This window comes from Oncorhynchus mykiss, chromosome 3 (genome assembly GCF_013265735.2).
Source record: "Oncorhynchus mykiss isolate Arlee chromosome 3, USDA_OmykA_1.1, whole genome shotgun sequence".
Lineage (NCBI taxonomy): Eukaryota > Metazoa > Chordata > Actinopteri > Salmoniformes > Salmonidae > Oncorhynchus > Oncorhynchus mykiss.
This window is the reverse complement of record NC_048567.1, coordinates 56135803-56162867: the sequence shown is the minus strand read 5'-3', so window position 1 is coordinate 56162867 and position 27065 is coordinate 56135803. Positions and strand designations below refer to the sequence as shown.

The window sequence follows — 27065 nt, the reverse complement described above, 5'->3', positions numbered from 1 at the left end:
TAGGAGGGAGGTTGGTTGGGGAGGAGGGGTAGGTGAATACGCAGCCAAAATGTTGCGTGTTTTAACCACATGATAGACAAATTTAGCATTTTAGTTAATTACCAACTTTGCAACTACTTACTACTTTTTAACTACTTAGCTAGCATGTTACCTAACCCTAATCCCTACCACTAACACTCATACCTAACCATAACCCCTAATTCTAACCTTAAACCTTAACCTAGCTAATGTTCGACACAACAAGAAAAATGTGAGTTGGGCACGAATGCTTTATGAAGAACATTTGTGGTGGACACAAAAAACTTTGTGTGCCTATCACAAATTTCAAACAAGTAATTTGTGTTTATTTAATGATAATCTGTGATAGTGGGTTGAAAGGACAGAGTATACTGAATGAACTCAATAACAGTGCATTCGGGAAGTATTCAGACCCCTTTTACTTTTTTCACATTACATTACAGCCTTATTCTAAAATGTATTAAAATGTTGTTTTCCCTCATCAATCTACATACCATACCCCATAATGACAAAGCAAAAACCAGTTTATACACATTTTTGCTCATTTAAAAAAACAACAACAGAAATATCACATTTACAGTACTTTGTTGAAGCAACTTTGGCAGTGATTACAGCTTAGAGTCTTCTTGGGTATGACGCTACAGGCTTGGCACACCTGTATTTGGGAATTTCTCCCATTCCTCTCTGCAGATCCTCACAAGATCTGTCGCATTGGATGGGGAGCGTCGCTGCACAGCTATTTCCAGGTCTCTCCAGAGATGTTCAATCAGGTTCAAGTCCGGGCTCTGGCTGGGCCATTCAATGACATTCAGAGACTTGTCCCAAAGCCACTCCTGCGTTGTCTTGGCTCAGGGTCGTTGCCCTGCTGGAGCAGGTTTTCATCAATGGATCTCTCTGTACTTTGCTCCATTTATCTTTCCCTCGATACAGACTAGTCTCCCATTCTCTGCCGCTGAAAAACATCCCCACAGCATGATGCTGCCACCACCATGCTTCACCGTAGGGATGGTGTCAGGTTTCCTCCAGATGTGATGTTTGGCATTCAGGCCAAAGAGTTCAATCTTGGTTCCATCAGACCAGAGAATATTGTTTCTCATGGACTGAGAGTCCTTTAGGTGCCTTTTGGCAAACTCCAAGAGGGCTGTCATGTACGTTTTACTGAAGAGTGGCTTCCGTCTGGCCACTCTACCATAAAGGCCTAATTGGTGGAGTCCTTCTAGAAGGTTCTCCCATCTCCACATAGGAACTCTGGAGCTCTGTCATAGGGACCATCGGGTTCTTGGTCACCTCCCTGACCAAGGCCCTTTCCCCCGATTGCACAGTTTGGCCGGGCGGCCAGCTCTAGGAAGTGTCTTGGTGGTTCCAAACTTCTTTCATTTAAAAATGATGGAAGTCACTGTGTTCTTGGGGACCTTCAATGCTACAGAAATGTTTTGGTATCCTTCCCCAGATCCGGTCTCGGAGCTCTACGTACAATTCCTTCGACCTCGTGGCTTGGTTTTTGCTCTGACATGCACTGTCAACTGTGGGACCTTATATAGACAGGTGTGTGCCTTTCCAAATCATGTCCAATCAATTGAATTTACCACAGGTGGACTCCAATCAAGTTGTAGAAACATCTCAAGGATGATCAATGGAATCAGGATGCACCTGAGCTCAATTTCGAGTCTCATAGCAAAGGATCTGAATTATGTAAAAAAAAAAAAAATATGTTTTTTATTTAGAATCCATTTGCTAACATTTCTAAAAAACAGATTTTGCTTTATCATTATAGTATATTATGTGTAGATTGATGTGGGCAAAAAATATTGTATCCATTTTAGAATAAGGCTGTAATGTAACAAAATGTAAAAAAAAGTCAAGGGGTCTGAATACTTTCCGAATGCACTGTATACAAAATGTTAAATGGGGAATCCTGCACTCGAATCTCCTTCCTGACAAAACAAGGTCTATGAGTGGTGTAAAGCTTCTATATTTCTGTAATTTCACAAGAAAAGGAGATATTGTTAATTGGAGTTCCCCAAAAAATTCTAGATTTAATATGATGCATGTATACGAAATGCACAACATGGTGCCTTCACTGTCATCAGAGTACGTGGGAAGACAGAGCATTCTTTATGAGCACAATTATACAGAATAGGAATCGGGGAATCCTTGCATACACACCTCCCCCAGTCTGCATAATAAATGACAAAACACGGCCTGTGAGTGGTATGAGTAAGGCTTCTATTTTTAAGTCGTTGCACAGGAAGAAGAGTCATGGAATGAGCAACGTGCAACCCTTTTATTTATGAATCAGAAACTTGCCAAAATTAAATGAGAAAAAAGCTCACACAGACTTCCTCTCTCTGTTCAGTGTTCTAATGGACTGCAGTGAGTTTTTCAGCCATTCAGACTTGATTTTGTGAAGAAAAGAGAGGAAAGGAAAGTGGATATTGACGACTTTGTGTTCATACTCAGCTTCTTGTCTTTTTTTGTCTCCCAGCTCTGCAGAGCACTTCCACTACTACACTGATGGGGCTCCACTCAACATGCTCTATCTGTTCCCTGGTAAAAGTCGGCTTTTGGTCGCTAAAAAAAACATGGCTGGAGCATAAAAAAAATGAAAAGCCGCTAAGTAAAACTGCTGCCCGCCAGCTGTCTGTGAGAATTAAAAACATTGGTAGGCAGGCTTCAGCGCGTCACACACCACTTTGCAATGAGCTGGAAGCACTAGGCATTTTGAAAACATATACTGTACTTAAAGCGTAGGAAGCCTTTCATTTTTACTCACCAATGTAACAACACAGTGTGGTCAAAAACGTAGTAACTTAGTTATAGTCACGATCTGGTTACCTATAAGTGTAAACATAGTTGTTTAGAGTTATTACATATTTATTCACTTATTTCCGGATAACCTCTAAACTACCCACAATGCACTATTTCTCAACGTTATGAGGACGATCTACTTTGTGCTACCGAGTTCGTATGCTAGCTCGGTAGCTAGCACAAGCTGGACGCACCTAATACTATTCACATTTGTGGCTGTTTTATTTAGTGGGAACCCATTAGTGCTTTCTTGCTGTGGGTTCAAAACTAAAGAGAAAATCATAACTGCTACCTCTTTGTGTAGTACTTCGCCTATTCTCCTTTTTGTTTTGTCAACTTTTCGGCATGTTCTCTGTGAAGTAGGCTAGAGAAGTTTTGTAAATTTTTCCACCTTGGCTTAGTAGCTCTCTAGCTGACTGACATCTGGAATTTAGCTATTTTGGATTTCGGCCAGGTGAAGCACCTACCTCCCCTTCGCTTTGATAGCTAACTCAGTCTGCACTCATTGGATGGGCCCCAACCATCAATCTGTAAGTCTCTGCTTTCTCTTTGCTTTTAATATGCGGTTATGTTTCAGTAAATGTGGTGGTTGGCTAGGGTGGCTAAGCTAATAGCTAGTTGGCTAAATAGCTAACTTTAGCTGGCTGGCTAGCTTTCTGGCTAAGATAAATGCATATAGCTAACATTATTTGATAACTGGTTAGATGGCGTTATGTATTTCCAAAACTTTTTATTTTATTTTAATGTAGCTGTAAGCTAGCTATTAATAGCAACTGGCTGACTCATTCAGTTTTAAAGTAACGTTAGCTGGCTGGTAGGGCTATCGTTAGCATGCTAGTTGGCTAGCAACATTGCCAGTTGATTTGTTACAATAATTTCATTAAGTATTTGCTTGTAAGTTGGCTGACAATTAAATTGTTATACATTACACACATGAAATCGCTGACATCCCACTGGGCACACACTGGTTGAATCAAGTTGTTTCTACGTCATTTCAAATAAATTATATTGATCCAACGTGGATAGATGTTGAATTGATGTTTGTGCCCAGTGAGATGTGCATGGCACTTCTGACAAAGGTGTTTTCCAGCTAATTGCATTATGCAATGAACATTTGTGCGTTGCCTACTGCCTATAATGTGGGCTCCCAAGTGGCTCCCAAGTGGCTCCCAAGTGGCGCAGCGGTCTAAGGCATTGCATATCAGTGCTAGAGGCGTAACTACAGACCCTGGCTTGATTCAAGGCTGTATCACAACTGGCCGTGATTGGGAGTCCCATAGGGCGGCGCACAACTGGCCCAGCGTCGTTAGTGTTTGGCCGGGGTAGGCCGTCATTGTAAATAAGAATTCTTTCTTAACCTACTTAATAATTGTCACATCTTCTCCTGCTCCTCCTCTCTGGCGTACGACGTCGCCGGTAACCACCGTTCCACCACCGTTCATCATTACGCACACCTGGCACTCATCATTACGCGCACCTGTTAATCATTATGATTCACACCTGGACTTCATTACCTTCATCATGTCCTCCCCTTTATATGTCACTCTTATGTTCACTCACTAGTTGGTATTATTCTTGTGTACCGGCTTGTAGCCACATGGAATTGTCTCATTCCAGGTTTTGTTTTATTCAACGTTTCACCTGCTTCCCGACTCACAGTTCCATTATTACAATAATGTAGCCTAGGTCTAGTGGTTGTATGAATTTGGGATCTATTGTCCTACAACTGCCCCAAAGTCTGTTTGGAATCGCACAGAATGACAAGCTGTCATTCTGAGCACCATGGGTGGTTACGCACCCAATGCATATGGGTCTGCTAAATTCCTCAAATGTCTGTTAAATTAAAATTATGCCAGTCAACCCCTGACCTGTCTGGTACTGTAGAGACAATGGTGACTCAGAGGTTTTCTATGTCCTCAAGCCATATGCAGTGTCGTCAGACAGTACACTGAGTACTACTCTCTCCAGACTCACTGACCACTGTTTCTTCCTCTACTGTAAGCTTTAATATTTAATTCGGCTGAGGTTTTTGAAAGCTCTATATCTTGCAATAATGTGTTGATGTGATTTAAAAACAAAATTGAAAGGAACATATTTACATTTATATGTTGTAAGTTGATTCTACCTCTCTCTCTTACACACACTCACCTACAGTCTTTCTTTTGAACACAGCAATCAAAATAACACTCACACTTTCCTCTTCCACCTGTGTGTGTCCAAATTCTGAGAGCACAATCAGCCACCTACTGATCAGCATCTGAATCGTATTCCTCTCCAAGGGTAGCCTAGTCCCAGATCTGTTGGTGATGTCTTGCCAGTATTCAAGGTCAAGACAGCGCAGTCTGATCCCAGATCTGTTTATCTTTACACTGCCAAGGGAAACAAACTTTACCGTCCCTCCCTAGTTCTATTACGACCAGGGCAAATGTTTACCGGTTCTCTCCCATTTCAGAAAACAGACATGCAAAATGTGTTAAGAACGACCTGCAAAACGTGTAAAGATAAATCAAGGTAGTACTAAAGGGAGCGAGCGTGTACTCCACCTCGAGTGTACTCTACCTCGCTAGTACCTACTGAAACATAAATGCACAACTTGCACTGGAGTGAGCCGTTTATCTCGCCTGAATGGCTGGAGCATGTTAGCGAGACAGCACTGCCAAATTAGGACACTGATCACCACGACGATAAAAGAGGAATGGAGGTGCAAGACATCACCTTCCCTAGAGAAAGAGAGAGGGAGAAGGGGAGAGAGGGGAGGAGGAAGAAAGGAGGGAGGCAGAGAAAGAGGGGGAGCGAGAGAGGGGTAGAGAGGTAGTGGGAGAGAGAGATAAGGAAATACATGGAGTGAGGGGTAGTTTGAAAGAGCACAATCAGTCAAAGGTAATGAGAAGACAGCCAATGCCAGACAGGCACAGCTAGGACTCAAATCCACAAGCATCTCGGTACTGATCTAGTATCAATTTAGATCATAGTGAATAAGATTATATAGACGGGGCGTCTGATTCTAAGTCAGCACTCCTACTCTGAGACTCTTGATACACGCATGTTTCACCCAGTATTCAGTTTATCTTCCATTCTGATAACACGGGCTAGCCTAAACCAGCCCAACATGAGCTAGCCTACACTAGCCCAGCACAGGCTAGCTCACATCAGCCCAACAAGGTGCTAGCCCATATTAAGCCCACCACAGGCTAACCCACACGAAGTTCATACCAGTCCAACACAGGCTAGAGGACACCAGCCCAACATGGGCTAGTCCACACCAAGCCCCGCACGGGCTAGCCCATACCAAGCCCAGTTATTTCATAATGTAGAGATGGGTGCTCATTAAAATATTTGAGGGCGTGGTTTGCAAATTACCCAATTCATGATATTTATTAAAAATTGCTGACATCTTTCAAACCAATGAGTGTTCTGAACTTTAAAACCAATTATCTTGGAAACATATTTTTTCAGATAGAACCTTATAGTTAGTTCTAAGGTCACTAGTTATTTTTGTGCAACCATTACTGAGAGTGCCATTCCAGTTTAAATGTTCCTTGGTGTAAAGTCCTCAAAAAATTAAACTTGTACACTGCCAATAATAAAGTACATGTGACATATGAGAAACATCAGTCAGTACAGAGAGCAGTTCAGCCAGTGGCAGACGCTACAGGACTTCTTTGACACGCGAGCACAGTGGTGGGAAATGGTGAAGGAAAGGACAAGGACCTTCTTTAGAGAGATAGGAAAGGAAAAAAGCAGAGAAAAAGATAGACGCATGGTGGGACAGCAAAAGCGACTGGAAAGGTATTTTAACCTATGCCAACAGGGCCTTGATTTTAACCAAGAAATTAAAGAAGTAAAGAAGGAAATGGCACTTTTAGCAGAACAGAGAAGCAAGGGGGTTATTTTAAGAAGCAAGGAAAGGGAATTAGAAGAGGGGGAGAAGTGCACTAGGTACTTTTTTAAGAAAATAATTAGTAAGGGTAGGATTATGACAGGATTGAGAAACAAGGACGGGGTTTTAAAAACAGACACAGAGGGAATAAAGGAAGTGGTCGAGGACTTTTATGGGGAACTGTTTGGGGTAAAAGATGTGTGCGAGGGAACAATGGGGGACCTTTTAACATACATCGACAAGACCTTACCCAATACAGACGACCTGAAAAAAGACCTGACGAGGACAGAAATCGACCAAGGACTGAAACGTTTTAAGAGAGGTAAATCACCGGGGGAGGACGGCCTCCCTTTGGAGTTTTATCTGACCTTTTGGGATGTTTTAGCCGACGAACTTCTGACTGTTTTTACTGACTTCGAACACCTCGACAGACTACCCGACAGTTTTAGAGTGGGGATCGTGACTCTTTTACATAAGAAAAACGACAGGACGGACCTGAAAAACTGGAGACCGATTACCCTTTTAAACTTTGATTGTAAACTTTTTACCAAGGTTTTAACACTCAGAATGTCTTCTGTTTTAGGGGAGGTGATCCACCCGGACCAAACCTGTGCCGTGCCCGGAAGGAAGATCACGGACAGCCTGATACTGATCCGAGATGCCATCTGTTATGCGAGAGACAGAAACATGCGGCTTGTAGTCCTAAATTTAGATTTTGAAAAAGCCTTTGATCGGGTCTCGCACCAGTACCTCTTTAAGGTACTGCAAAAAATGGGTTTCCCGGACAGGTTCTTAGCTTGGGTGGGACTGCTGTACGGGGACATCACCAGCAAAATCCTTGTAAATGGGCATCTGTCAAAAGCAGTGGGAGTACACTGCGGCGTCCGTCAGGGCTGTCCGTTATCTCCCCTTCTGTTCGTGGCCTGTATTGAACCACTGGCACAGGTCTTGAGAAGGGACCAAGGGATCAGTGGGGTGGGTATCCCGGGGAGTGGGGGGATGACCGCCAAGTGCGTCTTTTACATGGACGACGTCAACATTTTATGTACCGACCTTTTATCCGTCGACAGGACTCTGGACAGGACTGACTGGTACGGACGAGCCTCTGGGGCGAGACTGAACAGAGACAAGACAGAGGCCCAATTCTTCGGACCGTGGGCAGACCCAGACTTGACCAGACTACCTCTGACAGTTAAACTGACGGACATAAGGGTACTGGGGGTAAAGTTTGACCGGGGGGGAGGAGGGAGCGGTAACTGGAGCGGAATCCTGGGGACGGTAAGACAGAGACTGGGTTTTTGGGGACTACGACAGCTGACTTTTGAGGGCAAGGTTTTAATCATTAAAGCTGTGATTTTACCTGTGCTTTTATTAATCAGTTCTGTTTTTATCCCCCCTCGAAGGAGCATTTTAGACCTGGAGCGGACGCTGTTTTACTTCCTGTGGGGAGGCAAGTGGGAGAGGCTGAGGAGGGAGGTGGTCAAGAGGCCCAGGTCCAAGGGGGGGAAAGGCTTGCCTGACCTCTACTTGTTCCTGGGCAGCCGCTACACAGCGTTACATCTGACTCTTGCCACCTCCCCGGTCAACAACAAGACCCAGGCCCTCGCACGGTTCTGGCTGGGATCTTACCTCAGGACTCTGAGGCTGATCCCAGTCGACCTGCGAGCCCCAGTCTCTTTCCTGCTACCCCCGCACTACGCCCAGCTCCAGAAGTTTTTAAGACATTTTAAACTGGAAAAAGAAACAGTCACGGTTTTAACAAAACACCGCTCTCTTCTCTCTCTTGTGCAGGATCGGGAACCAGTGTGTCCAGTGCGCGGGCTCGCTATAGGTGAGCCCACAACGGTTTGGCGCAACGTGGCCCATCCTGCTCTCCTGAATCGGCATCGGGACCTGTCCTGGATGGTCGCCCACGAGATCCTCCCGGTCAGGGCCGTTATGCACTCACGGGGCATGGCGAGGACATCCGCGTGCCCCCGACCAGGCTGCGGCCAAGAAGAGTCGGTGAGGCACATGCTCTGGGAGTGCAGAGCCGCCAGGGACCTGTGGAAGGAAGCAGGCCCCCTGATCACCTCGTGTCTGCCAGCAGGGGAGGACCTAACACCTCAGCTCGTGCTGTATGGGGTGGGCCGAAGGCCCATTCCATCGAAGGCCTTCGCCAAGCTCTGGCCCACCCTCACGTGCCTGAAGGAAGCACTGTGGTCCTCCCGTAACCTGCTGGTAGCGAAAAACGTAGAGACCACCCCCCAGGCAGTGGCCATGGTAGCCACGGAAGCCCTGGGGTGGTACGGAAGGAAGGGGGCCTCGACCCCAGGCGAAGGGTCCCCCACAACACCCTAGGTCCCGGCGGCCACGGCCTGACAGCGCTGCGGCGCCTAGGGCGATGCGCCTAGGGGAGGGATCTCCTCTGGGCCCCGAAGGACGGGACGATGATCTATTCAGAAGAGCAGGATGAGGTGAGCTTGATAAAGACTCACCCCCCCTCCTGTACAAGGGACTGAAGACAGCCTTTTAACAAAGTGACTTTTTAACATGGTTTTTCATGTCTTAAAAATGTTTTACCTTTGTTAGATCATTAGTACACATTTTAAATGGCTTTTACAGATTTGATGTTTTTACAAGGAAAGTACTTTTATCCATGGTTGTTTTCATTGGTTTTAACAACATGTACTTTTTAACAAATTTAAATGTAACTTTCAAATGCTGTGTTTTATGCTTTGTTGCCGTTTTTATGTATCAATGATGTAAAAAATGTATGAGCTGTTTTTAAAGGAAATGTATCAATAAAACTTTTCCAAAAGAAAAATGAGAAACATCTCAAGTATATAAATATATTCGATAGCAACACATTGTGCCAATGTGGACATGCTTGCTGGCAGGAAGCAACAATGGAATGCAGGATCCCCTCTTCAGGAAGTGGCTGTGGTACTCATGATAAAAGCATCACAATGTCTCCTCATCAGTCAGTATAGGCCCTGACCCTCTATCTGCTGTCAGCTTGAAGTGACTTGTTTGTATGAGTGTGGGGATGTGGCAAGGCTTGCAAACTATAATGAATTAAAAAGGGAAACCCAGCCGTGAGATGTCCAGTGATGCTAGCCTACCAGACTAGCTAAAATCCTTCTATATTTTCTCAGAGGCAAGCAACGCGGAACCATGTCTGAGAGCATCTCACATCAACACCATCATCCCAGACACCCTGGACCCACTCCAATTTGCATACCACATCAACAGATCCACAGATGATGCAATATCTATTGCACTCCACACTGCCCTCTCCCACCTGGACAAAAGGAAAACATATTTGAGAATGCTGTTCATTGACTATAGCTCAGTGTTCAACACCATAGTGAGCTCCAAGCTCATCACTAAGCTCAGGACCCTGAGACTGAACAATTCCCTCTGCAACTGTATCCTGGACTTCCTGATGAGCTGGCCTCAGGTGGTGAGGGTAGGCAACAATACATCCTCCACGCTGACTGTCAATACGGGGGCCCCTCAGGGGTGTGAGCTTAGTCCCCTCCTGTACTCGCTGTTCACCCATGACTGTGTGGCAGTCCACGACTCCAGCACCATCATTCAGTTTTCTGACAACACAACAGTGGTTGGCTTGATCACCGACGATGATGAGACATTATATAGGGAGGAAGTAAGTGACCTGGCAGTCCCACAACCTCAGTAAAGGAGCTGATCATGGACTACAGGAAACGGAGTGCCAAGCACATCCCCATCCACATAGGCTGTAGTGGAGGGGGTCGAGATATTCAAGTTCCTCGGTGTCCACATCATCAAGGAATTATCATGGTCCACACACACCAACTCAGTCGTGAAGAATGCACTACCACGCCTCTTTCCCATCAGGAGCCTGAAAAGATTTGGCATGGGCCCTCAGATCGTCAAAAAGTTATACAGCTGCACCATTGAGAGCATCTTGACTGGCTGCATCACCATTTGGTATCGCAACTGCTTGGCATTCGACCACAAAGCGCTACAGAGTGTAGTGTGCATGGCCCAGTACATCATTGGGGCTGAGCTGACATCCATGACTTCTATACAAGGTGGTGTCAGAGGAAGGCCCTAAAAATTGTCAAAGACTCCAGCCACCCAAGTCATAGACTGTTCTCTCTGCTACCGCACGGCAAGCGGTACCGATGTACCAAGTCTGAAACTTAACAGCTTCTACCCCCAAGCCATAAGGCTGCTAAATACTAAATGTTACTGTTTATTATCTATCCTGTTGCATAGTCACTTTATCCCTACCAAAAAAATATATGAATAAATGTTTTTATTGTCACATTCACTTAGTGTACAAAACATTAGGAACACATTCCTAATATTGAGTTGCACCGCCTTTTGCCCTCAAATTAATTTGGGGAATGGACTCTACAAGGTGTTGAAAGCGTTCCACAGGGATGCTGGCCCGTGTTGACTCCAATGCTTTCCACAGATGTGTCAAGTTGTCTGGATGGGTGACGGACCATTCTTGATACACACAGGAAACTGTTGAGAGTGAAAAATCCAGCAGCGTTGCATTTCTTGACACATTCAAACCAGTGTGCCTGTCACCTTCTACCTACTACCGTTCAAAGGCACTTAAGCCTTTTGTCTTGCCCGTTCACCCTCTGAATGGCACACATACAAGATCCATGTCTCAATTGTCTCAAGGCTTAAAAATCCTTCTTTAACCTGTCTCATCCTCTTCATCTACTCTGATTGAAGTAATTTAACAGGTGACTTCAATAAGGGGTCATAGCTTTCACCTGGTCGGTCTATGTCATGTAAAGAGCAGGTGTTCCTAATGTTTTGTACACCAGATAGGTGCAGTGAAATGTGTTATTTTACAGGGTCAGCCATAGTAGTATGGTGCCACTGGAGCAAATTGGGGTTAAGTGCCTTGCTCAGGGGCACATCAACAGGTTTTCACCTTGTCGGCTGGGGTATTTGAACCATCGACCCTTCGGTTACTGGCCCAATGCTCTAATCATTAGTCAATGACCTCGTATCCCTGCCAGTTGACTCGGCACTGGTACCCTGTGTATACTGTATAGCCAAGTTATCGTCACTCACTGTTTATTTATTCCACTTGAGATTATGTGCCTGTGTGTGTGTAGGGAAGAGAGATGAGACGGGGACAGAAATAGGAATAACTGCTGGTCTGGAAAAAACACAACCCATTTACTGGGTAACAAAAGAAAACCATGTCAACAGTGGGGCACTCAGGAAAGAGGACAAGCTAATGTTGAACCGAAGTGTCACTGTGTCAAAGGCTTCTGACTGTAACCAGGGTAAGGGTCAAGTTAATTTAAATTCAGCCAATTCAATAAATACACTGAATGAGAAAAACTCTTCCTGACTTGACTGAATGGAATTGACATTAACCCTTTCCATAACCCTAATGGTCTCAGTGTGTGAGAGGGCAATCGAGGAAAGAAAATGACAGATGGTTGAGGAAGGAATTTTGACTGGCAGTTGTCATGGCAGTTGCACCTAAAATCTAAAGACAGTTTCTGTTTACAGACAAGCTGGAGGTCCAGATGACTTTCTGGGCAATTTAAAAAATAAAAAAAAACAGTTCAGCTTGTGTCTGCTTGTGTCAGCCTGTGTCTGCCTGGTCTGCATGTTGCAGCATCACAGCCCAAACTCCAAACAACTGAATACTAAATACTAAACTGCAATTGTGTAGTCCACTTAGTGTTTAAAGCAATGCAAAGGAGGAATAAATATAAACTTTTTAAAAGTATTTTTGTCATTATGAATGCTGAGCCTCAAACAGCTACTCACCAAAAAATCAATGCCCTAAAGAAAAATGTCAGGGATTCTTTCATAGCTTGCAAAATACATTTTCAGGTATCATAGCTAAAGAACACTAGCACGCAATTATCTCTGATATGCACTGACCCTAAACCTATAAGGTCACTATGAACATCAATCCGTAAGGAATGGGCCTGACCTGCGCACACCTGCAATCCCCCTACTGTTTATTTGGGTGCCACCTGCTTTGCATGTGTGTTCTTCATCATTGTGAAGACCACATAGGCAACACCTTAAAATATGTCATGTATTAGCTTATTCTCAAACGATCACAGTCATCGATCTAGGATCAGTTCCATGAAGCTCTATGAACTGCCTTGCCATAACTCAATTTGAATGGGACTAATAGTACATTTGAATGACACACACACTCGGATTGATACACAGAGGAAAAAGCATCATGCCTTATTAATTGAGCATCCAGCAGCCCACTGAGGTCTAGTAGGGTATACAGGTCAGTCTAAAATGGATTGAACCACTTGAGCCCTGCTCTTTGATCGTCCTTCCTGACTCAGCCAGGCTCATTATCAGCTACAGTATAGCAGCTCATCACTCTTGTGCCGATAACTGTGGATTGGAGGACTGAATTTCATTAGATGTTCTGACAGGACATGAGGAAAGGGGTACAGACCAAAGGCAAAGTTCAAGTCAAATCTTTCATCTCCTGTTAGTTTAGTGAGAGAACTGGAGCATAGTCAACCTTAGGGCCCTGGACTGAGGGAGCTTGGACTTTGCCCATAAATGGTATTTGTCCATGATTTGCTCTGTCGGTACGTCAGACAGGATGCTGAAACAGTCCAACACACACATGCACGCATGCGCACACACACACACACACACACACACACACACACACACACACACACACACACACACACACACACACACACACACACACACACACACACACACACACACACACACACACAATCCTTCTTCTTGATCTGAGACAAACACAGAATTAGCACCTCTCATCCATGTAATCACAACTCATCTTCGTCATCTTTCTAAATAGGATCCTGTACTTAGTGCCTCCCCTAAATCCTCATCACACAAAATGTAGCTTGACTGTTTTTATTCAGCTTTCTTCCCCCTGTGCACCTCCTTAGCTGAGAAAGCATCAGAGCTCAGCAGCCAGGCTGTTAGGGCTCTCTATTCTCTTGAGGGCGGGGGGAGGCTCAGAAATACCACAAGTATTTATGGAGGGGCTGCTGGGTGTCATGGCAACAGGGGGATTGGTATGAAATTGTGGAACTGTGTCTGTTGTGGTAGTGGTGAAGCCAAGCTACAGTATACTGTACTAGATACTAAAGGCCATGCATGGGCAAGCAAGACCAGACCTGTTCACATCCCAGACTCAGGTTGTTCCTTATCCCTTCTGACCAGCTCCAGCATTGGGAGGGCTGGTTCTGAAGAGGCCTGGGGCTGGGAGACAACCAGACTGAGAGGCAAACATTTATATGATGAAAATGAACACCTGTACATCAGAGGTAAGAGGGTTTTTTATGGAACATGAAAACATATTTTAGATTTAGTCATGTAGAGTATCTTACTACGGGCTCTGAATATAAAAATTCACAGGATGGGTTATTCATTACAAAAGCAATAACTAACTCGATAATTCAGCACGACTCCACATTAGATCGAGTACCCAAGAGAAACATGTATAAACCACGAGTTATGACTATTGTGTCCAATTACACTTGACTTTTTTGACAAATCAAATCAAATGTTATTTGTCACATGCGCCGAATACAACAGGTATTTCACCTTACAGTGAAATTCTTACTTTACAAGCCCTTAAAACCAACAATGCAGTTTAAAAAATATACATTTTAAAAGGTAAGAGGTAAGAATAACAAATAATTAAAAAGCAGCAGTAAATAACAATAGCGGGACAAAATACAGAGGGTGTCGAAGTAATTGAGGTAATATTTACATGTAGGTAGAGTTAAAGGGACAATGCATAGATAATTACAGAGAGTAGAAGCAGCGTTGGGGGGGATGCAAATAGTCTGGGTAGCCATTTGATTAGATGTTCAGGAGTCTTAAGGCTTGGAAGTAGAAGCTGTTTTGAAGCCTCGTGGACCTAGACTTGGCGCACTGGGACCGCTTGCCGTGCGGTAGCATAGAGAACAGTCTATGACTAGGGTGGCTGGAGTCTTTGACAGTTTTTAGGGCCTTCATCTGATACCGCCTGGTATAGAGGTCCTGAATGGCAGGAAGCTTGGTCATGGTGATGTACTGGGCCGTACGCACTACCCTCTGTAGTGCCTTGCGGTTGGAGGCCGAGCAGTTACCATACCAGGCAGTGATGCAACCCGTCAGGATGCTTTCGATGGTGCAGCTGTAAAACCTATTGACGATCTGAGGACCCATGCCAAATCTTTTCAGTCTCCTGTGCAGGAATGGGTTTTGTCGTGCCCTCTTCACGACTGTCTTGGTGTGCTTGACCATGTTAGTTTGTTGGTGATGTGGAAACCCAAAAACTTGAAGCTCTCAACCTGCTCCATTACGGCCTCGTCGATGAGAATGGGGGCATGTTCGGTTCTCTTTTTCCTGTAGTCCACAGTCATCTCCTTTTTCTTGATCACATTGAGGGAGAGGTTGTTGTCCTGGCACCACACACAGTCAGGTCTATGACCTCCTTCCTATAGGCTGTCTCAACATTGTCAGTGTTGTGTCATCAGCAAACTTAACGATGGTGTTGGAGTCATGCCTGGCCGTGCAGTACAGGAGGGGACTGAGCACGCATCCCTGAGGGGCCCCCGTGTTGAGGATCAGGGTGTTGGATGTGTTGTTACCTACCCTTACCACCTGTGGGCGGCCCGTCAGGAAGTCCAGGATCCAGTTGCAGGGGGATATGTTTAGTCCCATAGTCCTTAGCTTAGTGATGAGCTTTAAGGGCACTATGGTGTTGAACGCTGAGCTGTAGTCAATGAACAGTATTCTCACGTAGGTGTTCCTTTTGTCCAGGTGTGAAAGGGCAGTGTGGAGTGCAATAGAGATTGCATCATCTGTGGATCTGTTGGTGCAGTATGAACATTGGAGTGGGTCTAGGGTTTATTGGATAATGGGGTTGATGTGAGCCATGACCATCCTTTCAAAGCATTTCATGGCTACAGACATGAGTGCTACGGGTCGGTAGTCATTTAGGCAGGTTATCTTAGTGTTCTTGGGGACAGGGACCATGGTGGTCTGCTTGAAACATGTTGGTATTACAGACTTAGACAGGGAGAGATTGAAAATGTCAGTGAAGACACTTGGCAGTTGGTCAGCGCATGCTCAGAGTACACGTCCTGGTAATCCGTCTGGCCCTGTGGCCTTGTGAATGTTGACCTGTTTAATGGTCTTACTCACATCGTCTGCAGAAAGCGTGATCACACGGTCGTCTGGAACAGCTGATGCTCCCATGCATGTTTGATTGTTAATTGCCTCGCTGTGAGCATAGAAGTTATTTAGCTCCTCTGGTAGGCTCGTGTTACTGGGCAGCTCTCGGTTGTGCTTCCCTTTGCAGTCTGTAATAGTTTGAAATGAAATCACTATTATCTACCATTGTAATGAAATCCCTATTATCAGACTATTAAAAAAACTTCCCAATAGAGAAAGCAACAACATGTTACCCAACATTAGTTACAGCCATAGAATTAGAATGAGTAGAACAAGATTCCCCATTCAATGGTAAAAATGATAAGCGGAAACCACACACGTAGAACCTCTCATTCTAATAATATGGTTACAGATGGGCATCTTTTCCTTTTCTGATAATTGGGCTTAACAGATGTCTTTGGTTGAATCCCAAATGGCACCCTATTTACTATGCAGTGCACTAAGCAAATATAGTGCACTACATAAGAAGTAGCCACTTGGGATGCAATTTTCTGTTAGTAATCAATCACCTGGAGACATCCTATGAGATTGGTCATGTTAATCACATGGAACCACTGGAGGAATATTCTTACTCACTTATTGATAATTTTTCACTCCATGTCACGAAACAGGAGCTGTCCACAATGGCTACAGTGGGATGTCACTGTCAATGTCCCCCATCTTTTAACTTCCTTAACCACTACCTGCTATTACAAACCTAACTTAACCCTGACAACCTCCTTATATCGTGGATGATTGTAAACATTAATCTAAGTGGCACCACAGACCCTCCTACAGTAAACACACATATAACATACACACTTACGCACACCTACGCAGGCACACACACTACACACGCACACACAGGCATGCGCACCCTCTGATTTCCCAGAGGTCTCTATCTCTATGAACAGATTCCAGACGCCGACCCAAAACAAAGCCGTTGGAGAAGAGGGTGCCGGAGCAGTCTTCTAGTGAGGCTTCGGATGCGTGCACACCACCCACCGCTTCCACGTATATTACTCGCTAATGTCAAGTCCCTAGGTAACAAAGTCAACGAAATTAAGGCAAGATTTGTTTTCTAAAGAGATATCCGGGATTGTAACATAATCTGTTTCATGGAGACATGGCTAGCTGGGGACATGCTGTTGGAGTCATTACAGCCAACAGGATTTTGACAGGAACAGGAACAAACATCTCTCCGGTAAGAAGAAGGGTGGGGGTGTATGTTTCATGATTAACAACTCATGGTGTAATTGTACAAGAACTCAAGTCCTTTTGTTCACCTGACCTAGAATTCCTCACAATCAAATAGGCAGAAACTAAAACAGGAAGGGTAGCTTCAGACAATAACATTGATGTATACGCTGACTCGGTGAGCGAGTTTATAAGGAAGTGTATAAGAGATGTTGTACCCACTGTGACTATTAAAACCTTCCCTAACCAGAAACCGTGGATTGATGGCAGCATTTGCGCAAAACTGAAAGCATGTACCACCACATTTAATCATGGCAAGGCAACTGGAAACATGGCCGAATACAAACAGTGTAGTTATTCCCTCCGTAAGGTAATCTAAAAAGCAAAGTATCAGTATAGCGACAAAGTGGAGTCGCAAATCAGTGGCTCAAACGCGAGACGTGTGTCTCAGGGTCTACAGACAATCACGGATTACAAAAAGAAAACCGGCCCGTCGCGGACATCGACATCTTGCTGCCAGACAAATTAAACAACTTCTTTGCGCGCTTTGAAGACAATACAGTGCCACCGACAAGGCCCACTCCCAAAGACTGTGGGTTCTCCTTTTCCATGGTGGATGTGAGTAAAACATTTAAACGTGTTAACCCTAGCAAGGCTGCCGGCCCAGATGGCATCCCTAGCCACGTCCTCAGAGCATGCGCAAACCAGCTGGCTGGTGTGTTTACGGACATATTCAATCAATCCCTATCTCAGTCTGCTGTTCCCACATAATTCAAGATGACCACCATTGTTCCTGTTCCCAAGAAAGCTAAGGTAACTGAACTAAATGACTATCGCCCCATAGCACTCACTTCTGTCATCATGTAGTCCTTTGAGAGACTAGTCAAGGATCATATCACCTCCACCCTACCTGTCATCCTAGACCGACTCCAATTTGCTTACCGCCTCAATAGGTCCACAGACGATGCAATCGCCATCACACTGCACACTGCCCTATCCCACCTGGACTAGAGGAATACCTATGTAAGAATGCTGTTCATTGACTACAGCTCAGCATTCAACACCATATTACCCTCCAAACTCATCATTAAGCTTGAGACCCTCGGTCTCGACCCTGCCCTGTGCAACTGGGTCCTGGACTTCCTGATGGACTGCCCCCAGGTGGTGAAGGAAGGAAATAACATCTCCAGTCCGCTGATCCTCAACACTGGGGCACCACAAGAATGCGTTCTCAGCCCCCTCCTGTACTCCCTGTTCACCCACTACTGCGTGGCCATGCACGCCTCCAACTCCATTATCAAGTTTGCAGACACCACTACAGTGGTAAACTTGATTACTGACAATGACAAGACAGCCTACAGGGGAGGAGGTGAGGGCCCTCGGAGTGTGGTGTAAGGAAAATAACCTCTCACTCAATGTCAGCAAAACAAAAGAGATGATCGTGAACTTCAGGAAACAGAAAAGGGAGCACCCCCCTATCCACATCGATGGGACAGCAGTGGAGAAGGTGGAAAGTTTTAAGTTCCTTGTGTACATATCACCGACAAACCAAAATTGTTCACGCACACACACAGTGTGGTGAAGAAGGCGCAACAGTGCCTCTTCAACCTCAGGAGCTTGGAAAAATGTGGCTTGTCCCTGAAAACCCTCCTTAAATTTTACAGCTGCACAATTGAGAGCATCCTATCGGGCTGTATCACCACCTGGTACGGCAACTGCACTGCCCACAACCGCAGGGTTCTCCAGATGGTGGTGCGGTCTGCACAACGCATCACCGGGGGTAAACTACCTGCCCTCCAGGGCACCTACAACACCCAATGTCACAGGAAAGCAAAAAAGATTATCAAGGACGAACAGCTTCTATCTCAAGACCATCAGATTGTTAAACTGCCACCACTAGCACAGAGAGGCGGCTCCCTATCTACAGACATTCACAGAATGGGTTATTCATTACAAAAGCAATAACTAACTTGATAATTCAGCACGACTCCACATTAGATCGAATACCCAAGAGAAAAGTGTATAAACCACGGGTTATGACTATTTTGTCCAATTGCACTTGACTTGTTTGACAAATGAAATCACTATTAACTACCATTGTAATGAAATCGCTATTATCAGACATTGCATTATTTTAATTTTACCTAGGACTATTGATCAACTTCTCAAGAGAGAAAGCAACAACATGTCACCCAACATTAGTTACAGCCATAGAATTAGAATGAGTAGAACAGGATTCTCCATTCAAAGGCAAAGATGAGAAGCTGTAACCACACAATTAGAAATGAATAGAATGGACATAGAACCTCTCATTCTAATAATATGGTTACAGATGGGCATCTTTGCCTTTTCTGATAACTAGGCTTAACTTATGTCTTTGGTTGAATCCCAAATGGCAGTGCACTGCTTCTGTATGGCTCCAAGCAAATATAGTGCACCACATAGAAAATAGCCATTTGGGATGCAATTTTCTGTTGGCCACTTTAATAAATGGAACACTAGCCACTTTATTAATGTCACTTTAAGAATGTTTACATATCTCACATTACTCATCTCATATGTACAGTATATACTGTATACTGTATCCTTCACTATCTATTCTTTACTATCTATTGCATCTTAGCTGCTCTGTCACTGCTCATCCATATATTTTATACTTATATATTCTCATCCCATTCCTTTACTAGATTGTGTGTATTAGATTTTGTTGTGGAATTGTTAGATATTACCTGTTAGATACTGCTGCACTGTCAGATCTAGAAGCATAAGCATTTCGCTACACTCGCAATAACTTCTGCTAACCATGTGTATGTGACCAATAACATTTGATTTGATTTGTTTTGAGCTCAGAGAACGTGATCAGCATAGTCAATTAGTGGTGGTGGTGAATGAGACTCTCGTTCCTCCTCATTCTCTGTAGACAGGCAGGTCTTCACTCTGTGTATCGTGCAAGAACAGAAGCATCCTACATTGTTTATTACCCAGCCTGCGATTCAGGCATCCGGTCCGGGCGTGAATAACCATTGCTTTCAGTAATTGGATGATGAGGCGTAATTAAGAGTGCTGATTCGATTTGATCAAAGTCTGGCGCCTGAATCACATGGTACAGAGAGAGAGAGAGAGAGACAGAGAGAGAGAGAAAGAGAGACAGACAGAGAAAGAGAGAGAATGAGAGAGAGAGAGAGAGAGAGAGAGAGAGAGAGAGAGAGGGAGAGAGAGATAGAGACAGAGAGTGAGACAGAGAGAGAGAGAGAGAGAGAGAGAGAGTGAGAGAGAGAGAGAGACAGAGAGAGAGAGACAGAGAGAGAGAGAGATAGAGAGAGAGAGAGAGAGAGAGAGAGAGAGAGAGAGAGAGAGAGACAGAGAGAGAGAGAGAGAGAGAATGAGAGCGAGAGCGAGAGAGAGAGAGAGAGAGAGAGAGAGAGAGAGAGCAAAGCTTGAGGTAAACGGTGACAGCCTTGACAAACAGAGGTGAGGACTGGAAATCTGTGACAGCTATCACTCGACCCGTCTCACAGCAGCACAGTCAAGAATGTGCTGCGTGGTTTTTAATGTGTGAAAATGTGCAACATTAGAATCTATTTATGAGAATGCAACTCTTCTGACAACACAAGTTCTTGTGAGAAATAAACCATGACAAAAAGGGGGTAAGTTGAGCCACCCTTGTTTCTGGCAAACCATACTCAAAATGGATCATTTGACAAAATATTTAGGAAGAGGTCATCATTTCATGGAGTCTGTAAAGGAAGAAACCACTTGGGAAAAGTGATAAGCAAGTAAAGTAAAAAACAAATGATTTTCACCAAGTCAAATGAATGTACCATGTCAGAGGTTTCCTGATGCCCGTTTCTAAACCAAAGTAGATCATTTTCAGATTGTTCTAAACATCAGTTAGGAGGATGCAATATAAGCTCGAATATGAAGTCCTTAACCTAACAGGAAAATGCATCTTTATAGCTGTGTGGGCTAATATTATCAACATGTTTGCCTTTGGGTAAGTTGAACCAATGGTCATGAGGTAGGTTGAGCCAATGGTTGAACCAATGGCAAGTTGAGCAAGTGGTTTCTTCCCAGGCGTATTGCAAGGCATTATCGCTGGAATATGGGGCAACAATAGAGCCTGTGTTAAAAGTGTTTAAAAAAAAATAACAAAGATGTTTTAGGTGTTAAGCCTGTTTTCAAATATGCTTAAAAGGATTAAAAGACGAAAATGTGATTGGGATTGTCTTGAACTGTGTTTGTGAAATAAAGATCTAGAGGTGAAAGAAACGCACACCTATTTAGGCGAGGTGCTGGCTAGCGGAGTGGAACACTTGAAAAAAATAAAGGAGAGCCACACACTCTAAGAGCTCAGATGCAAAAATATTTATGCCCAACGTTTCGACAGACAAGCTGTCTTCATCAGGGTTTAAAGATAAAATAAATAAAGATGGACATGGTTTTAAAAAGGTAGTGGTAATATTTAATTCAGTACAGAAATTTGTAGATGGCTTAACTTACCCTGAGCTGTGGCTCAATTTACCTACCCGGGGTAAGTTGTGCCAAGAGACCACTTATTTTGGACAAGCAATTTTTTCAAAACTGTTTTGTTTACAATAATTCTGATTATTTCCAGGGATACACAACATCCTGAAATATATGTAGATATCTTTGATAGAAAGAACACTATATTTCCCTTGACGGAGTGATGCTGAATGTAAAAACTTACCCCACTCTCCCCTACTGTTCATCCACATTTTTGTGTATGTAGACATTCTACAAATATGTCCAAAACATGACTATCCGTCTTAGACATCATCCAGCATGGCTAAATATAAGAAATAAATCCTGCTTGATGTGTCTGAGAGAAAGGACAGTAGGGTGAGTTCAGTGGAATGACAGAGTAACTGTGTTTCTTTATGGCTCCACCATATTACCCATACATCCATCATAGCCACAATAAGCACAAGCACACACACTGGCCCCCATTAGGCCGAAACAAGTTTTAGTATCATTTTCACTAAGAGACTGACCACAACAACCAAGATATCAACACACACTGTTACTTAGGACAAAACAGAATGAGTGAAAGTGAAAGGCACTTGGCAAGATGGAAGGACAAATAAACGCACACACACTCACACAGACACACACACATGCACACACACATTCCAGCGAAACAGGGACAGATGGCGAGAGCGAGAAAGCGGTCAAGGGCTGGTCAGAAAGTAATAATCAATGGACAATGATTGTCTGCGAAAAGAGATAGAGAGAAACATGGAGATAAACAGAGAATGAGAGAAACATGGAGATAAACAGAGAAACAGAGAGAGAAACAGTGACAGAGAAAGAGATACAGAGAATCACAGCTTGTCCCATACCTCTGCCCATCCCAGCAGTTTTGCTGTCTGTGTGTGTGTTCCTTCCTTCAGTATAGGTTGATAGGCAGTCCGTTCCAAGCTGCCCGGGGCATGGGTTGCTCTCCCTTCCCCCGTGAGCAGAGCAGCGAGCCACTCACAACACAAACCGGCAGCTACAGCTACAAAGAGCAGAGCCACAGCTACACAACACAGCTCCAGCTACACAGAGAGGCACAGCAAAGGCACTGGAGCCCCGGCAGAGGTAGCAACATCCCTCCCTCCCATTCAGCCTGAATTAATTAAGCTTTTTTCCTCTCTCTCCCTTTTGCTTAGTTCCTCTCCTTTGCTCTGTTGCTATATAGCTTCCTCTCTCTCTGTCTCTCTCTCGCTCTCTGTCTCTCTCACTGTCACCGACTCTCTCTGTTCAGTTTCGTCCCTCTCTCTCTCTTCTCTCTGTTTCTCTCTCTGCCCTAGTGAGTGTTGCTTTGCAGATCCTATGTGATTATTTTCCCAGCCTTAGCAGGCTGAAAATGTCCCTGCACTTTTTTTTCTGACACCCTGATTACATAGATCTGTTCACTCTCCCACTCTCTCCATCAATCTCTCTCTTTATCTTTCTCGCTCTTATCGACACTGCTTTGCCACAACGCCTCCAGCCCCCCTACCCTGTAAACCACTAGAGCTCGTGCCTCTCTCTCTCCCTCTCCCCCTCCCCTTCATCCTCTCCCTCTCCCTCCCCATCTCCCTCCCTCACACACTCACAGTGCATCCTGTGTGTTGGTAGTATGTATATCTCAGAGAATTCCAAATATTTAATTTCAATGTATTGGCCTATTGCGCAGGACATTTCTTAGAAAAGACAATTCATGGGAAAATTCAAGTGTGTCTTCCACTCAAAAACAACCATCATCACACACATGCACAGCAACACACACTGCCGCGACTTCCACCGAAGGTGGTTCCTCTCCCTGTTCGGGGGGGGGGGGGGGGGGGGGGGCTCGGCGGTCGGCGTCAGCGGCCTACTAGCCATCACCAATCCTTTTTTCATTTTCCGTTTGTTTTGTCTTTGTTTCTTTCACACCTGCTTTCATTTGCTTTAATTTCTGTGTGTATAATTACCCCTGTTGCCTGCTTAGGTTTGTGCGGGATTGTTCGTGTCATCTTGCTCGTTAAGGTTGTGCCTTATTTATTTTCACGTATTATACCGAGTGTGTATAAGTTTAGGAGCGTAGTTTTTCCTCTTTCCGTGAGTAACTGGTTTCTCTTTTGTCGAGGGCGTTATTTTGGTATTGTACCTGACCTATATGTTTGTGGACTTGCCCGGTAAAAAACGCTACTCGGACATCTCTGCTCTCCTGCTCTTGACTCCTTCACCTACCTCTAAACACAATCGCGTAACACACACACACACACAAGTTGATGTTAATTTGACAGAAATCCTGCATTATTTCCTGGCAAATGTGAGCTAAATAGGGATAATGTATAGTCAGAGAAACAGGAGAGAGCATGCCCTTTCTTTCTCTCTCAGTCTTTTCTATCTCTTCTGTTGTCTCTCACTACCTCACCTCTGTTTGTTTGCCAATTAATCTTACACTGAACTTATTTCAGCTTCTTTAAAGTAGCTGTCCAGTGAAAATCTTTATTTTAAAAGTTAATATTCTGTTAACTCATACCCAAATAATGTTGTTGACTCGTCTTCTACTTGTATTTGTGCCCAAACCATACATTGGAGGAAAAACACTTTTAAAAAACACCTCAAACTTGCTATTTCCTCATAGAGAATTATGTCATTCTGCTGGCTGAGCTTGCCAATCAGCAGTCTACTCATGTTAATATTTTTATGACCGATATACACCCACTCATACTTAGAAAAGTACGTATTTCACTCATATCGTAATTAATTATGTCATATTTCATAGAAATCTGGAAACACTGGACAGTTACTTTAAATAAATTAACTCAATACAACTGTAATTATTAAAAGAGTTATGGCTATTTCTCTGACACAACTAAAAGGACATCAGCCAAACAAAACAAGAACTAAAGTGATACAAGTAGCCATGCACACTTAGAAAAAAGGGTTCCAACGGGTTATTTGGCTGTCCCCATAGGACAACCATTTTTGGTTCCAGGTAGAACCATTTTGGGTTCCATGTAGAACCCTATGTTCTACATGGAACACAAAATGGTTCTACTTGGAACCAAAAGGGTTCTACCCGGAACCAACAAGGTTTCTTTAGGTTCTTTAGGTTCTTCACCTTCTTTCTAATAGCGTGGATAGGCAGGGGGCATAATGCCAAGCACCTAGAAGGATGGTAGTATACAGAGAGAACAGCCCTATGCCATGAGTGCTCTGTAGAAGGACATACACAATGCCATAAGAAAGCCTCGTCCCAAACAGAACGAGCCCCTGGACAGGCAACAGAAACAATACCCTAGGGGGGTGAATACGTACTCAAAGGAACATTGCTTTTGTTGAGTTCCTCCACAGTGCCAGTAAAATGCTTTAGCATCAGAAAAAAACTACTTGTATCTAAAGTCTTTTCCACTTTCTAAAGAATGTTTTGATATTCAGTGAGACTTTCAGAAGATTCTAGGCTGTTAAAATGTCATGAGGGATGATGCAACTTAACTTAAAGGTCAGATTGGGAGGATAACAATAAGGGTTTTCTTTCCCTCCTGGATATCAGCCAAATAATGTTCTTATCAGCTCAAATATTAGCTATGTTTTTACCACTCTGAATATCAGACAAAGCTATATGTTCTTATCACCCGAATCTCAGCCAGCCTTTAGTTTATCAAAGTGCAAGGGGCTTTAGTAATACCAACAGTCCATTGCTTTATTTGAGTGGCAGACAAAGGGATAAAAATAGCTCCAGAGTGCTCCACCCCTACTGCCTGATCAAAAGCAGACTGTTTTAATCTGGCTTGTTCTTTCTTTCTTTTTTGGCAAAGCCGCAATTACAGTACAGCACTACTCTTAGAGAACTTTATTTAGCTCAAGTCCTTCATGTTGGTAGACAACCTGTAGTCAAAGCTCCATGATGCAACAACTGTCAAGGAAAGTAGAAGAAAGGTTACTGCTTCAGTTACAACCTCAAATCTCCTTGTTCTGTGGAACAGTTTACCAAGCTACCAGAAAACTGTCATAAGAGTATCACTGTAATGTGTCAATGAGAAATAACATGGTGATTTGATTAGGGGTATTCTTTTACGAGGTGACTCTTAAACGGGCTCTGGGCTGTTGATATTGTTGTAAATTGTAAATATTTTTAATTTGTGCTACTGTTGTTGTTTTTGATTGAATTGAGTGTAAAGTGTCCATCTTGCCCACCTGCTACCTTGCTGCCAAAGAGGACAATGGAAATAAGCTTCCAGTCTTTATTGTGTTTTTATCCTCGATCATTTTGTATGTAAATGCTGTCTCCGGTTGGAGATGCCTACTACTTTTATTTATCTAATCAATTCAAATCAATCAATTCTGATTCACTGCAGTGCTGTTCACGACTCTCTCACGACTCCACTTGCACCCTATCCTCCCTCAGCCTCACACATTAAGTTCAAGTTGGCTAATAAGGGTGGGGGCACTGGGCACATGTGTGGACTCTGTCGTTGATGACCTTTAAGTGTCTAACCGCCTTGGGAAGGTTTCGGAGGCGTGCCTGATAGGGTGGTTTTCTCTGAAAGTTACAGAAGTGTCACCGCACTAAATAGAGATGGCCTGCCTCCCATGCAACACCCACTAAACATCACAACAATACAGTTCCTCTGGAGAGCTTACAGTGCCTTCAGAAGGTATTCGTACCCCTTGAATTATTCCACATTTCATTGTGTTACAACCTGAATTCAAAATTGATTATTTTTGTGTTTGTTTGCCCATTTACACACTATTCCCATAATGACCATTTTCAGGTCTTGCATAGATTTTCAAGTAGATTTAGGTCAAAACTGTAACTTGGCCACTCAGGCACATTCACTGTCTTTTTGGTAAGCAACTCCAGTGTAGATTTGGCTTTGTGTTTAAGGTTATTGTCCTGCTGAAAGGTGAATTCGTCTCCCAGTATGGATTAGCTCAAATTCCGTTTCATTTTTTATCCTGAAAAACCCCCAGGTCCTTAACGATTACAAGCATACCCATAATATGATGCAGCCACCACTATGCTTGAAAATATGGAATCTGGTACTCAGTAATGTGTTAATTTAGATTTGCCCCAAACACAACACTTTGAATTCAAGAAAGAAAGCTCTGTCAATTAAGTTAGTATTATGGAACAACCACAGTGTTGTTGATATAGCCTTAGTTTTCTCCTTAACAGCCATTAAAATCTGTAACTGTTTTAAAGTCACCATTGGCCTCATGGGGAAATCCCTGAGCGGTTACCTTCCTATCCGGCAGCTGAGTTAGGAAGGACTGTATCTTTGTAGTGACTGGGTGTATTGATACTCCATCCAAAGTGTAATTAATAACTTCACCAAGCTCAAAGGGATATTTAATGTCTGCTTTTTTATTTTTTACCCATCTACCAATAGATGCCCTTCTTTTCGAGGCATTGGAAAACCTCCCTGGTCTTTGTGGTTGAATCTGTGTTTGAAATTCACTTTTCGGCTGAAGGACCTACCAGATACTTTTATGTGTGGGGTAC

At 43.8% G+C, this 27065-nt stretch overlaps 1 protein-coding gene across 3 annotated transcripts in view; it reads right to left on the bottom strand.

The window, feature by feature from the left end:
• The window catches only part of LOC110504343 (diacylglycerol kinase beta), a 149375-nt gene extending 126319 nt beyond the window's left edge, over positions 1-23056 (bottom strand). For all 3 annotated transcript variants that reach the window (XM_036974675.1, XM_036974677.1, XM_036974676.1), the window contains exon 1: positions 22444-23056. The gene's annotated coding sequence lies outside the window, so the exon portion shown is untranslated. The remainder of the gene's footprint in view (positions 1-22443) is intronic.
• Between the last annotated feature and the right edge of the window lie 4009 nt (positions 23057-27065).